This window comes from Tenrec ecaudatus, chromosome 4 (genome assembly GCF_050624435.1).
Source record: "Tenrec ecaudatus isolate mTenEca1 chromosome 4, mTenEca1.hap1, whole genome shotgun sequence".
NCBI classification, from domain to species: domain Eukaryota; kingdom Metazoa; phylum Chordata; class Mammalia; order Afrosoricida; family Tenrecidae; genus Tenrec; species Tenrec ecaudatus.
Window position 1 is genome coordinate 128,377,366 of NC_134533.1, and position 16,696 is coordinate 128,394,061.

Consider the following 16,696-nt stretch of genomic DNA (forward strand, 5'->3'; position numbering starts at 1 on the left):
ACTTCATGTCCTTTTTACACACACACACACACACGCGCGCGCGCGCGCACACACACACACGCACACCCCAAACTCATATTCTTGCAAAATCTCTGCAGTCCTTCTGACTTCGTGTCCTTTTTAAACACACACACACACACACACACACAATTGTAGAATCTCTGTAGGACTTCTGATTTCATGTCCTTATTACACACACACACACACTCGCTCACTCTCACTCTGGAGGACTTCTGACTTCCTGTCCTTTTTACACACACACATACACACAAACACACACACAGACCCTCCCTCACTCTCACACTCATACCTTTCCAGAAAACCTAGAGGTCTTCTGATTTCGTGTCCTTTTAACACAACACACACACCCTTGCAGAATCTCTAGAGGGCTTCTGACTTCCTGTACTTTTGACACACACACACACACAAACACCCTTGCAGAATCTCCAGACATTTTCTGACTTCGTGTTGTTTTCACACATACACACACACACACACTCTGGTAGAATCTCTGGAGGGCTTCTAATATGGTTTACTTATTTCAAACACAACAAACACACACACACACAGACCTTTGCATAATCAATACTGGGCTTCTGATTACGTAATTTTAACCCTCACACACAAACGCACACCCACACACACATACACACATACAACCTTGCAGAATCTCTGGAGGGCTTCTGACTTTGTGTCCTTTTTACACAAACATACACACATACACACACCCTTGAAGAATCTCTAGAGGGCTTCTAACTTCGTGTCTTTTTACACAAACACACACACACCACACACACATTCACCCTGGTAGAATCCCTGGATGGTGGCTGACTTGCAGTCCTTTTTACACACACACACAAACACTTTCAGAATATCTAGAGGCTTTCTGAATTTGTGTCTCTTTTACACACACACACACACACACACACACACCCTTACAGAACCTCTGCACGGCTTCAGACTCCATGTCCTTTTTACACACACACACACACACACACTTTTGCAGAATCAAAAGTCGGCTTCTGACTTGGTGTCCTTTTTACACACATGCACACAGACACACATACACACACCTGTGCAGAATCTGTGGAGGACTTCTAACAACATGTCCTTTTTACACACACACACAAACACACCATTGCAGAATCAATAGAGGGCTTCTGACTTCATGTCATTTTTACACACACACACACACACACACCCTTACAGAACCTCTGGAGGGCTTCTGATTTCATGTTCTTTTTACACACACACACACACACACACACTTTTGCAGAATCAATAGTCGGCTTCTGACTTCGTGTCCTTTTTACAAACACCCACACACACGCCCTTGCAGAATTTCTAGAGGGCTTCTGAATTTGTGACCTTATTACACACGCACACACTCACACACATAAAACCTTGCAGAATCTCTTGAGAGCTTCATACTTGGTCTCCTTTTTACAAAAACACACACATACATAATGGCAGAATCTCTAGATGGCTTCTGACTTCAGGATCTTTTTACACACACACACACACACACACCTTTGCAGAAACTATGGAGTGTGTCTGACTTCATGTGTCCTTTTTACCCACACACATCCTTGCAGAATCTCCTGAGGGTTTCTGACGTCTTGTCCTTGTTACACACACACACACACACTTGCATAATCTCTGGAGGGCTTCTGACTTCTTGTCCTTTTTACACACACACACACTCACACACACACCCTCCCTCACACTGATAATCATACTTTGGAAAATTCCTAGAGGGCTTCTGACTTCCTGTACTTTTTACACAAACACATACACCCACACACACACACATCCTTGCAGAATTCCTGGATGGCTTCTTACTTTGTGTCATTTTTAAACACACACACACACACACATCATTACAGAAACACTAGAGGGCTTCGGATTCGTGTTCTTTTTACGCACGCACACACACACATACACACATGCACGCACCCTTGCAGAGTCTCTGGAATGCTTCTGACTTCGTGTTCTTTTTACACACACACACACACACACACACTCACACACATAAAACCTTGCAGAATCTCTTGAGAGCTTCGTACTTGGTGTTCTTTTTACACACACACACACACACACACACACACACATGCATCCTTGCAGAATCGCAGGAATTCATCTCACGTCATGTAATTTATACACACACACATACACACTCAAACTCATTCTCTTGCAAAATCACTTGAGGGTTTCTTAATTCGTGTTCTTTTTACAAGCATACTCACACACACAGACACACCGTTGCAGGATCTCTAGAGGGCTTCTGACTTGGTGTCGTTTTTACACACACGCACACAGACACACATACATACACCTGTGCAGAATCTTTGGAGGACTTCTAACAACATGTCGTTTATAAACACACACACACACATCCCTTGCAGAATCTCAAGAGGGATTCAGACTTCGTGTCCTTTTTACACACACACACACACACACATCCTTGCAGAAACTCTACAGCGATTCTAAATTCCTATCCTTTTACACACGCCCACACACACTCACACGATGGCAGAATGCCTGCAGGGCTTCTGTCTTCATGTCCTTTTTATACACACACACACAGACACACAACCTTGCACAATCTCTAGAATCCTATTGATTTCTTGTCCTTTTTACACAAACACACACACACGCACAACCTTCCAGAATCTGTAGAGGGTTTCTGACTTTTATTCTTTTACACACACACACACACACACACACACACACACCTTTGCAGAAACTATAGAGTGTTTCTGACTTCATGTGTCCTTTTTACACACACACACAAACACACCATTGAAGAATCAATAGAGGGCTTCTGACTTCGTGTCCTTTTTACACACACACACACCCTTACAGAACCTCTGGAGGGCTTCTGATTTCATGTCCTTTTTACACACACACACACACACACACACACACTTTTGCAGAATCAATAGTCGGCTTCTGACTTCGTGTCCGTTTTACACCCACACACACACACGACCTTGCAGAATTTCTAGAGGGCTTCTGACTTTGTGACCTTATTACACACTCACACACATAAAACCTTGCAGAATCTCTTGAGAGCTTCATACGTGGTCTTCTTTTTACAAACACACACACACATCATGGCAGAATCTCTAGATGGCTTCTGACTTCAGGATCTTTTTACACACACACACACACCTTTTCAGAAACTATGGAGTGTTTCTGACTTCATGTGTCCTTTTTACACACACTCACACACACACACCCTTGCAGAATCTCTTGAGGGCTTCTGACTTGCTGTCCTTTATACACACACACACATACAACCCTTCCAGAATCTCTACAAGGATTCTGACTTCATGTCATTTTTACACACACACACACACACACACACACACACACACACACCCCAAACTCATTTTCTTACAAAATCTCTGCAGTCCTTCTGACTTCGTGTTTTTTTTAAACACACACACACACACACACACACACACTTGTAGAATCTCAGGAGGACTTCTGATTTCATGTCCTTATTACACACACACACACACACACACACACACTCCCTCACTCTCACACTCATACCTTTCCAGAAACCCTAGAAGGCTTTTGACTTCGTGTCCTTTTTACACACACAGACACACACACACAGAGACAATCCTTTGCAGAATCTCTTGAGGGTTTCGGACGTCATGTCCTTGTTACACACACACACTCTTGCAGAATCTCTGGAGGGCTTCTGACTTCGTGTCCTTTTTACACACACATACACTCACACAAGCTCTTTTGCAGAATCTCTGGAGGACTTCTGGCTTCGTGAACTTTTTTAACACACACACACCCTTGCCGAATCCCTTCAGGGTTTCTGACGTCATGTCCTTGTTACACACACACAATTTCAGAATCTCTGGAGGGCTTCTGACTCCGTGTCCTTTTTAAACACACACACATTCACACACACACACCCTCACACTGATACGCATACCGTTGCAAAATTCCTAGAGGGCTTCTTACTTTGTGTCCTTTTTACATACACACACACACACACATCCTTGCAGAATTCCTGGATGGCTTCTTATTTTGTGTCCTTTTTAAACACCTCACACACACACACATACACACACACACACGCCCTTGCAGAAACTGTAGAGGGCTTCGGAATTCGTGTTCTTTTTACACACGCACAGACATACACACTAATACACACATGCTCGCACCCTTGCAGAATCTCTGGAGTGCTTCTGACTTCGTGTTCTTTTTACACATACACACACACACACCCTTATAGAACCTCTGGACGGCTTCAGACACCATGTCCTTTTTACACACACACACACACACACACACACACTTTTGCAGAATCAATAGTCGGTTTCTGACTTGGTGTCCTTTTTACACACACGCACACAGACACACATACACACACCTGTGCAGAATCTGTGGAGGACTTCTAACAACATGTCCTTTTTACACACACACACAGAGACATACTCTTGCAGGATCTCTAGAGTGCTTCTGACTTGGTGTCCTTTATACACACACACACACACATACACCCTTCCAGAACTCTACAAGGATTCTGACTTCATGTCCTTTTTACACACACACACACACACACACACCAAACTCATTCTCTTGCAAAATCTCTGCAGTCTTTCTGATTTCGTGTCCTTTTAAAACACACACACACATACACACACCCTTGAAGAATCTCTGGAGGCCTTCTGACTTCATAACTTTTTACACACACATACACTCACACAAGCACCTTTGCAGAATCTCTGGAGTACTTCTGACTTCATGTCCTTTTTACACACACACACACACACACACACACACACACACAAAGACATACTCTTGCAGGATCTCTAGAGTGCTTCTGTCTTGGTGTCCTTTATACACACACACACATACAACTTTCCAGAATCTCTACAAGGATTCTGACTTCATGTCCTTTTTACACACACACACACACACACGCGCGCGCACGCACACACACACGCACACCCCAAACTCATATTCTTGCAAAATCTCTGCAGTCCTTCTGACTTCGTGTCCTTTTTTAACACACACACACACACACACATACACTTGTAGAATCTCTGTAGGACTTCTGATTTCATGTCCTTATTACACACACACACACACACACTCGCTCACTCTCACTCTGGAGGACTTCTGACTTCCTGTCCTTTTTACACACACACACACACACAAACACACACACACACCCTCCCTCACTCTCACATTCATACCTTTCCAGAAAACCTAGAGGGCTTCTGATTTCGTGTCTTTTTAACACAACACACTCACCCTTGCAGAATCTGTAGAAGGATTCTGACTTCCTGTACTTTTGACACACACAAACACCCTTGCAGAATCTCCAGACATTTTCTGACTTCGTGTTGTTTTCACACATACACACATACACACTCTGGTAGAATCTCTGGAGGGCTTCTAATATGGTTTACTTTTTTCAAACACACACACACACAGACCTTTGCATAATCAATACAGTGCTTCTGATTATGTGTAATTTTAACCCTCACACACAAACGCACACACACACACACACACTTTTGAAGAATCAATAGTCGGTTTCTGACTTGGTGTCCTTTTTACACACACGCACACAGACACACATACACACACCTGTGCAGAATCTGAGGAGGACTTCTAACAACATGTCCTTTTTACACACACACACACACACACACACACAGAGACATACTCTTGCAGGATCTCTAGAGTGCTTCTGACTTGGTGTCCTTTATACACACACACACACACATACACCCTTCCAGAACTCTACAAGGATTCTGACTTCATGTCCTTTTTACACACACACATACACACACACACACACACACACACACCAACCTCATTCTCTTGCAAAATCTCTGCAGTCTTTCTGATTTCATGTCCTTTAAAAACACACACACACCCTTGAAGAATCTCTGGAGGCCTTCTGACTTCATAACTTTTTACACACACATACACTCACACAAGCACCTTTGCAGAATCTCTGGAGTACTTCTGACTTCATGTCCTTTTTACACACACACACACACACACACACACACACACACACAAATACATACTCTTGCAGGATCTCTAGAGTGCTTCTGACTTGGTGTCCTTTATACACACACAAACATACACCCTTCCAGAATCTCTACAAGGATTCTGACTTCATGTCCTTTTTACACACACACACACACACACACACGCACGCGCGCACACACACACACACGCACACCCCAAACTCATATTCTTGCAAAATCTCTGCAGTCCTTCTGACTTCGTGTCCTTTTTAAACACACACACACACACACACACACATACAATTGTAGAATCTCTGTAGGACTTCTGATTTCATGTCCTTATTACACACACACACACACTCGCTCACTCTCACTCTGGAGGACTTCTGACTTCCTGTCCTTTTTACACACACACATACACACAAACACACACACAGACCCTCCCTCACTCTCACACTCATACCTTTCCAGAAAACCTAGAGGTCTTCTGATTTCGTGTCCTTTTAACACAACACACACACCCTTGCAGAATCTCTAGAGGGCTTCTGACTTCCTGTACTTTTGACACACACACACACACAAACACCCTTGCAGAATCTCCAGACATTTTCTGACTTCGTGTTGTTTTCACACATACACACACACACACACTCTGGTAGAATCTCTGGAGGGCTTCTAATATGGTTTACTTATTTCAAACACAACACACACACACACACACACAGACCTTTGCATAATCAATACTGGGCTTCTGATTACGTAATTTTAACCCTCACACACAAACGCACACACACACACACATACACACATACAACCTTGCAGAATCTCTGGAGGGCTTCTGACTTTGTGTCCTTTTTACACAAACATACACACATACACACACCCTTGAAGAATCTCTAGAGGGCTTCTAACTTCGTGTCTTTTTACACAAACACACACACACCACACACACATTCACCCTGGTAGAATCCCTGGATGGTGGCTGACTTGCAGTCCTTTTTACACACACACACAAACACTTTCAGAATATCTAGAGGCTTTCTGAATTTGTGTCTCTTTTACACACACACACACACACACACACACCCTTACAGAACCTCTGCACGGCTTCAGACTCCATGTCCTTTTTACACACACACACACACACACACACACACACTTTTGCAGAATCAAAAGTCGGCTTCTGACTTGGTGTCCTTTTTACACACATGCACACAGACACACATACACACACCTGTGCAGAATCTGTGGAGGACTTCTAACAACATGTCCTTTTTACACACACACACACACACACAAACACACCATTGCAGAGTCAATAGAGGGCTTCTGACTTCATGTCATTTTTACACACACACACACACACACACACACCCTTACAGAACCTCTGGAGGGCTTCTGATTTCATGTTCTTTTTACACACACACACACACACACACTTTTGCAGAATCAATAGTCGGCTTCTGACTTCGTGTCCTTTTTACAAACACCCACACACACGCCCTTGCAGAATTTCTAGAGGGCTTCTGAATTTGTGACCTTATTACACACGCACACACTCACACACATAAAACCTTGCAGAATCTTTTGAGAGCTTCATACTTGGTCTCCTTTTTACAAAAACACACACATACATAATGGCAGAATCTCTAGATGGCTTCTGACTTCAGGATCTTTTTACACACACACACACACACACACACCTTTTCAGAAACTATGGAGTGTGTCTGACTTCATGTGTCCTTTTTACCCACACACATCCTTGCAGAATCTCCTGAGGGTTTCTGACGTCTTGTCCTTGTTACACACACACACACACACTTGCATAATCTCTGGAGGGCTTCTGACTTCTTGTCCTTTTTACACACACACACACTCACACACACACCCTCCCTCACACTGATAATCATACCTTTGGAAAATTCCTAGAGGGCTTCTGACTTCCTGTACTTTTTACACAAACACATACACACCCACACACACACATCCTTGCAGAATTCCTGGATGGCTTCTTACTTTGTGTCATTTTTAAACACACACACACACACACACACACACACACACACACACCGTTGCAGAAACTCTAGAGTGCTTCGGATTCGTGTTCTATTTACGCAATCACACACACACACACACATGCACGCAACCTTGCAGAGTCTCTGGAATGCTTCTGACTTCGTGTTCTTTTTACACACACACACACTCACACACATAAACCCTTGCAGAATCTCTTGAGAGCTTCGTACTTGGTGTCCTTTTTACACACACACACACACACACACACACACATGCATCCTTTCAGAATCGCAGGAATTCATCTCTCGTCATGTACTTTATACACACACACATACACACTCAAACTCATTCCCTTGCAAAATCACTTGAGGGTTTCTTACTTCGTGTTCTTTTTACAAACATACTCACACACACAGACACACCCTTGCAGGATCTCTAGAGGGCTTCTGACTTGGTGTCCTTTTTACACACACGTACACAGACACACTTACACACACCTGTGCAGAATCTCTGGAGGGCTTCTAAATTCTTGTCCTTTTTACTCATACACACACAGACACGCTTGTAGAATCTGTGGAGGGCTTCTGACTTCATGTCCTTTTTACACACACACACACACACACAAGCACACACACACAATCCCTCACTCTCACAATCATTCCTTTGCAGAAACCCTAGAAGGCTTTTGACTTCGTGTCCTTTATACACACACATACACACACATACACCCTTGCAGAATCTCTTGAGAGCTTCTTACTAGGAGTCCTTTTCACAAACACACTCACACACATACACTTGTAGAATCTCTGGAGGACTTCTGATTTCATGTCCTTATTACACACACACACACACACACACACTCACTCACTCTCACTCTGGAGGACTTCTGATTTCATGTCCTTTTTACACACACACACACACACACACACACACACATACACTTTTGCAGAATCAATACTCGGCTTCTGACTTGGTGTCCTTTTTACACACACGCACACAGACACATACACACACCTGTGCAGAATCTGAGAAGGACTTCTAATAACATGTCCTTTTTACACACACACAGACACACACACACAAAGACATACTCATGCAGGATCTCTAGAGTGCTTCTGCTTGGTGTCCTTTATACACACACACGCACATACACCCTTCCAGAACTCTACAAGGATTCTGACTTCATGTCCTTTTTACACACACACACACACAAACACACCATTGCAGAATCAATAGAGGTCTTCTGACTTCATGTCCTTTTTACACACACACACACACACACACACACACACACACACCCTTACAGAACCTCTGGAGGGCTTCGATTTCATGTCTTTTTACAAACACACACACTTTTGCAGAATCAATAGTCGGCTTCTGACTTCGTGTCCTTTTTACAAACACCCACACACACACACCATTGCAGAATTTCTAGAGGGTTTCTGACTTTGTGACCTTATTACACACGCACACACTCACACACATAAAACCTTGCAGAATCTCTTGAGAGCTTCATACTTGGTTTCCTTTTTACAAACAAACACACACATCATGGCAGAATCTCTAGATGGCTTCTGACTTCAGGATCTTTTTACACACACACACACACACACACACACACACACCACACACACACACCTTTGCAGAAACTGTGGAGTGTTTCTGATTTCATGTGTCCTTTTTACACACACTCACACACACACACACCCTTGCAGAATCTCTTAAGGGCTTCTGACGTCATGTCCTTGTTAAACACACACACACACACACACTTGCATAATCTCTGGAGGGCTTCTGACTTCGTGTCCTTTTTACACACACACACACTCACACACACACCCTCCCTCACACTGATACTCATACCTTTGGAAAATTCCTAGAGGGCTTCTGACTTCCTGTCCTTTTTACACACACACACACACACACACACACACACATACTTGCAGAAATCCTGGATGGCTTCTTACTTTGTGTCCGTTTTAAACACACACACACACACACAGATACACACACCCTTGCAGAAATTCTAGAGGGCTTCGGACTTCGTGTTCTTTTTACGCACGCACACACACACACACACACACACACACGCACCCTTGCAGAGTCTCTGGAATGCTTCTGACTTCGTGTTCTTTTTACACACACACACACACACACACACTCATACACATAAAACCTTGCAGAATCTCTTGAGAGCTTCGTACTTGGTGTCCTTTTTGCACACACACACACACACACACACACACATACATGCATCCTTGCAGAATCTCAGGAATTCATCTCACGTCATGTAATTTATACACACACACACATACACACTCAAACTCATTTCCTTTGCAAAATCACTTGAGGGTTTCTTACTTCGTGTTCTTTTTACAAAAATACTCATACACACAGACACACCCTTGCAGGATCTCTAGAGGGCTTCTGACGTGGTGTCCTTTTTACACACTCGCACACAGACACACATACACACACCTGTGCAGAATCTCTGGAGGACTTCTAACAACATGTCGTTTATAAACACACACACACACATCCCTTGCAGAATCTCTAGAGGGATTCAGACTTCGTGTCCTTTTTACACACACACACATCCTTGCAGAAACTCTACAGCGATTCTAAATTCCTATTCTTTTACACATGCACACACACACTCACACGCTTGCAGAATGCCTGCAGGGATTCTGTCTTCATATCCTTTTTATACACACACAAACAGACACACAACCTTGCACAATCTCTAGAGTCCTATTGATTTCTTGTCCTTTTTACACACACACACACACACACACACACACGCACACCCTTCCAGAATCTGTAGAGGGTTTCTGACTTTTTTTTTTTTACACACACATACACACGCACCTTTGCAGAAACTATGGAGTGTTTCTGACTTCATGTGTCCTTTTTACATACACACACACACAAACACACCATTGAAGAATCAATAGAGGGCTTCTGACTTCATGTCCTTTTTACACACACACACACCCTTACAGAACCTCTGGAGGGCTTCTGATTTCATGTCCTTTTTACACACACACACACACACACACACACACTTATGCAGAATCAATAGTCGGCTTCTGACTTCGTGTCCTTCTTACAAACACCCACACACACAAACGACCTTGCAGAATTTCTAGAGGGCTTCTGACTTTGTGACCTTATTACACACGCACACACTCACACACATAAAACCCTGCAGAATCTCTTGAGAGCTTCATACGTGGTCTTCTTTTTACAAACACACACACACATCATGGCAGAATCTCTAGATGGCTTCTGACTTCAGGATCTTTTTACACACACACACACACACACACACCTTTTCAGAAACTATGGAGTGTTTCTGACTTCATGTGTCCTTTTTTCACACCCCCACACACACGCCCTTGCAGAATTTCTAGAGGGCTTCTGACTTTGTGACCTTATTACACACGCACACACTCACACACATAAAACCTTGCAGAATCTCTTGAGAGCTTCATACTTGGTCTCCTTTTTACAAACACACACACACACACACACACATCATGGCAGAATATCTAAATGGCTTCTGACTTCAGGATCTTTTTACACACACACACACACACACACACACACCTTTGCAGAAACTATGGAGTGTTTCTGACTTCATGTGTCCTTTTTACACACACTCACACACACACACACCCTTGCAGAATCTCTTCAGGGCTTCTGACGTCACGTCCTTGTTACACACACACACACACACACTTGCATAATCTCTGGGGGTCTGACTTCGTGTCCTTTTTACACACACACACACTCACACACACACCCTCCCTCACACTGATACTCATACCTTTGGAAAATTCCTAGAGGGCTTCTGACTTCCTTACCTTTTTACACACACACACACACACACACACACATCCTTGCAGAAACTCTACAACGATTCTAAATTCCTATCATTTTACACACGCACACACACACTCACACGCTTGCAGAATGCCTGCAGGGCTTCTGTCTTCATGTCCTTTTTATACACACACACAGACACACAACATTGCACAATCTCTAGAGTCCTTTTGATTTCTTGTCCTTTTTACACACACACACACACACACACACACACACACGCACACCCTTCCAGAATCTGTAGAGGGTTTCTGACTTTTTTTCTTTTACACACACACACACACACACACACACACACACACACACCTTTGCAGAAACTATAGAGTGTTTCTGACTTCATGTGTCCTTTTTACACACACACACACACACACACACAAACACACCATTGAAGAATCAATAGAGGGCTTCTGACTTCGTGTCCTTTTTACACACACACACACCCTTACAGAACCTCTGGAGGGCTTCTGATTTCATGTCCTTTTTACACACACACACACACACACACACACTTTTGCAGAATCAATAGTCGGCTTCTGACTTCGTGTCCGTTTTACACCCACACACACACACGACCTTGCAGAATTTCTAGAGGGCTTCTGACTTTGTGACCTTATTACACACTCACACACATAAAACCTTGCAGAATCTCTTGAGAGCTTCATACGTGGTCTTCTTTTTACAAACACACACACACATCATGGCAGAATTTCTAGATGGCTTCTGACTTCAGGATCTTTTTACACACACAAACACACCTTTTCAGAAACTATGGAGTGTTTCTGACTTCATGTGTCCTTTTTACACACACTCACACACACACACCCTTGCAGAATCTCTTGAGGGCTTCTGACTTGCTGTCCTTTATACACACACACACACATACAACCCTTCCAGAATCTCTACAAGGATTCTGACTTCATGTCATTTTTACACACACACACACACACACACACACACACACACACACACACACCCCAAACTCATTTTCTTACAAAATCTCTGCAGTCCTTCTGACTTCGTGTTTTTTTTAAACACACACACACACGCACTTGTAGAATCTCAGGAGGACTTCTGATTTCATGTCCTTATTACACACACACACACACACACACACTCCCTCACTCTCACACTCATACCTTTCCAGAAACCCTAGAAGGCTTTTGACTTCGTGTCCTTTTTACACACACAGACACACACACACAGAGACAATCCTTTGCAGAATCTCTTGAGGGTTTCGGACGTCATGTCCTTGTTACACACACACACTCTTGCAGAATCTCTGGAGGGCTTCTGACTTCGTGTCCTTTTTACACACACATACACTCACACAAGCTCTTTTGCAGAATCTCTGGAGGACTTCTGGCTTCGTGAACTTTTTTAACACACACACACCCTTGCCGAATCCCTTCAGGGTTTCTGACGTCATGTCCTTGTTACACACACACAATTTCAGAATCTCTGGAGGGCTTCTGACTCCGTGTCCTTTTTAAACACACACACATTCACACACACACACCCTCACACTGATACGCATACCGTTGCAAAATTCCTAGAGGGCTTCTTACTTTGTGTCCTTTTTACATACACACACACACACACACATCCTTGCAGAATTCCTGGATGGCTTCTTATTTTGTGTCCTTTTTAAACACCTCACACACACACACATACACACACACACACGCCCTTGCAGAAACTGTAGAGGGCTTCGGAATTCGTGTTCTTTTTACACACGCACAGACATACACACTAATACACACATGCTCGCACCCTTGCAGAATCTCTGGAGTGCTTCTGACTTCGTGTTCTTTTTACACACACACACACACACCCTTATAGAACCTTTGGACGGCTTCAGACACCATGTCCTTTTTACACACACACACACACACACACACACACTTTTGCAGAATCAATAGTCGGTTTCTGACTTGGTGTCCTTTTTACACACACGCACACAGACACACATACACACACCTGTGCAGAATCTGTGGAGGACATCTAACAACATGTCCTTTTTACACACACACACAGAGACATACTCTTGCAGGATCTCTAGAGTGCTTCTGACTTGGTGTCCTTTATACACACACACACACACATACACCCTTCCAGAACTCTACAAGGATTCTGACTTCATGTCCTTTTTACACACACACACACACACACACACACACACACACCAAACTCATTCTCTTGCAAAATCTCTGCAGTCTTTCTGATTTCGTGTCCTTTTAAAACACACACACACACACACACCCTTGAAGAATCTCTGGAGGCCTTCTGACTTCATAACTTTTTACACACACATACACTCACACAAGCACCTTTGCAGAATCTCTGGAGTACTTCTGACATCATGTCCTTTTTACACACACACACACACACACACACACACACAAAGACATACTCTTGCAGGATCTCTAGAGTGCTTCTGTCTTGGTGTCCTTTATACACACACACACATACACCTTTCCAGAATCTCTACAAGGATTCTGACTTCATGTCCTTTTTACACACACACACACACACACGCGCGCGCGCGCACGCACACACACACGCACACCCCAAACTCATTTTCTTGCAAAATCTCTGCTGTCCTTCTGACTTCGTGTCCTTTTTTAACACACACACACACACACATACACTTGTAGAATCTCTGTAGGACTTCTGATTTCATGTCCTTATTACACACACACACACACACACTCGCTCACTCTCACTCTGGAGGACTTCTGACTTCCTGTCCTTTTTACACACACACACACACAAACACACACACACACCCTCCCTCACTCTCACATTCATACCTTTCCAGAAAACCTAGAGGGCTTCTGATTTCGTGTCTTTTTAACACAACACACTCACCCTTGCAGAATCTGTAGAGGGATTCTGACTTCCTGTACTTTTGACACACACAAACACCCTTGCAGAATCTCCAGACATTTTCTGACTTCGTGTTGTTTTCACACATACACACACACACACTCTGGTAGAATCTCTGGAGGGCTTCTAATATGGTTTACTTTTTTCAAACACACACACACACAGACCTTTGCATAATCAATACAGTGCTTCTGATTATGTGTAATTTTAACCCTCACACACAAACGCACACACACACACACACACACACTTTTGAAGAATCAATAGTCGGTTTCTGACTTGGTGTCCTTTTTACACACACGCACACAGACACACATACACACACCTGTGCAGAATCTGAGGAGGACTTCTAACAACATGTCCTTTTTAGACACACACACACACACACACACAGACATACTCTTGCAGGATCTCTAGAGTGCTTCTGACTTGGTGTCCTTTATACACACACACACACACATACACCCTTCCAGAACTCTACAAGGATTCTGACTTCATGTCCTTTTTACACACACACATACACACACACACACACACACACACCAACCTCATTCTCTTGCAAAATCTCTGCAGTCTTTCTGATTTCATGTCCTTTTAAAACACACACACACCCTTGAAGAATCTCTGGAGGCCTTCTGACTTCATAACTTTTTACACACACATACACTCACACAAGCACCTTTGCAGAATCTCTGGAGTACTTCTGACTTCATGTCCTTTTTACACACACACACACACACACACACACACACACACACACACAAAGACATACTCTTGCAGGATCTCTAGAGTGCTTCTGACTTGGTGTCCTTTATACACACACAAACATACACCCTTCCAGAATCTCTACAAGGATTCTGACTTCATGTCCTTTTTACACACACACACACACACACGCGCGCGCGCGCACACACACACACACGCACACCCCAAACTCATATTCTTGCAAAATCTCTGCAGTCCTTCTGACTTCGTGTCCTTTTTAAACACACACACACACACACACACACACACACACACATACAATTGTAGAATCTCTGTACGACTTCTGATTTCATGTCCTTATTACACACACACACACACACACACACTCCCTCACTCTCACACTCATACCTTTCCAGAAAACCTAGAGGTCTTCTGATTTCGTGTCCTTTTAACACAACACACACACCCTTGCAGAATCTCTAGAGGGCTTCTGACTTCCTGTACTTTTGACACACACACACACACAAACACCCTTGCAGAATCTCCAGACATTTTCTGACTTCGTGTTGTTTTCACACATACACACACACACACACTCTGGTAGAATCTCTGGAGGGCTTCTAATATGGTTTACTTATTTCAAACACAACAAACACACACACACACAGACCTTTGCATAATCAATACTGGGCTTCTGATTACGTAATTTTAACCCTCACACACAAACGCACACACACACACACATACACACATACAACCTTGCAGAATCTCTGGAGGGCTTCTGACTTTGTGTCCTTTTTACACAAACATACACACATACACACACCCTTGAAGAATCTCTAGAGGGCTTCTAACTTCGTGTCTTTTTACACAAACACACACACACCACACACACATTCACCCTGGTAGAATCCCTGGATGGTGGCTGACTTGCAGTCCTTTTTACACACACACACAAACACTTTCAGAATATCTAGAGGCTTTCTGAATTTGTGTCTCTTTTACACACACACACACACACACACACACACACCCTTACAGAACCTCTGCACGGCTTCAGACTCCATGTCCTTTTTACACACACACACACACACACACACACACTTTTGCAGAATCAAAAGTCGGCTTCTGACTTGGTGTCCTTTTTACACACATGCACACAGACACACATACACACACCTGTG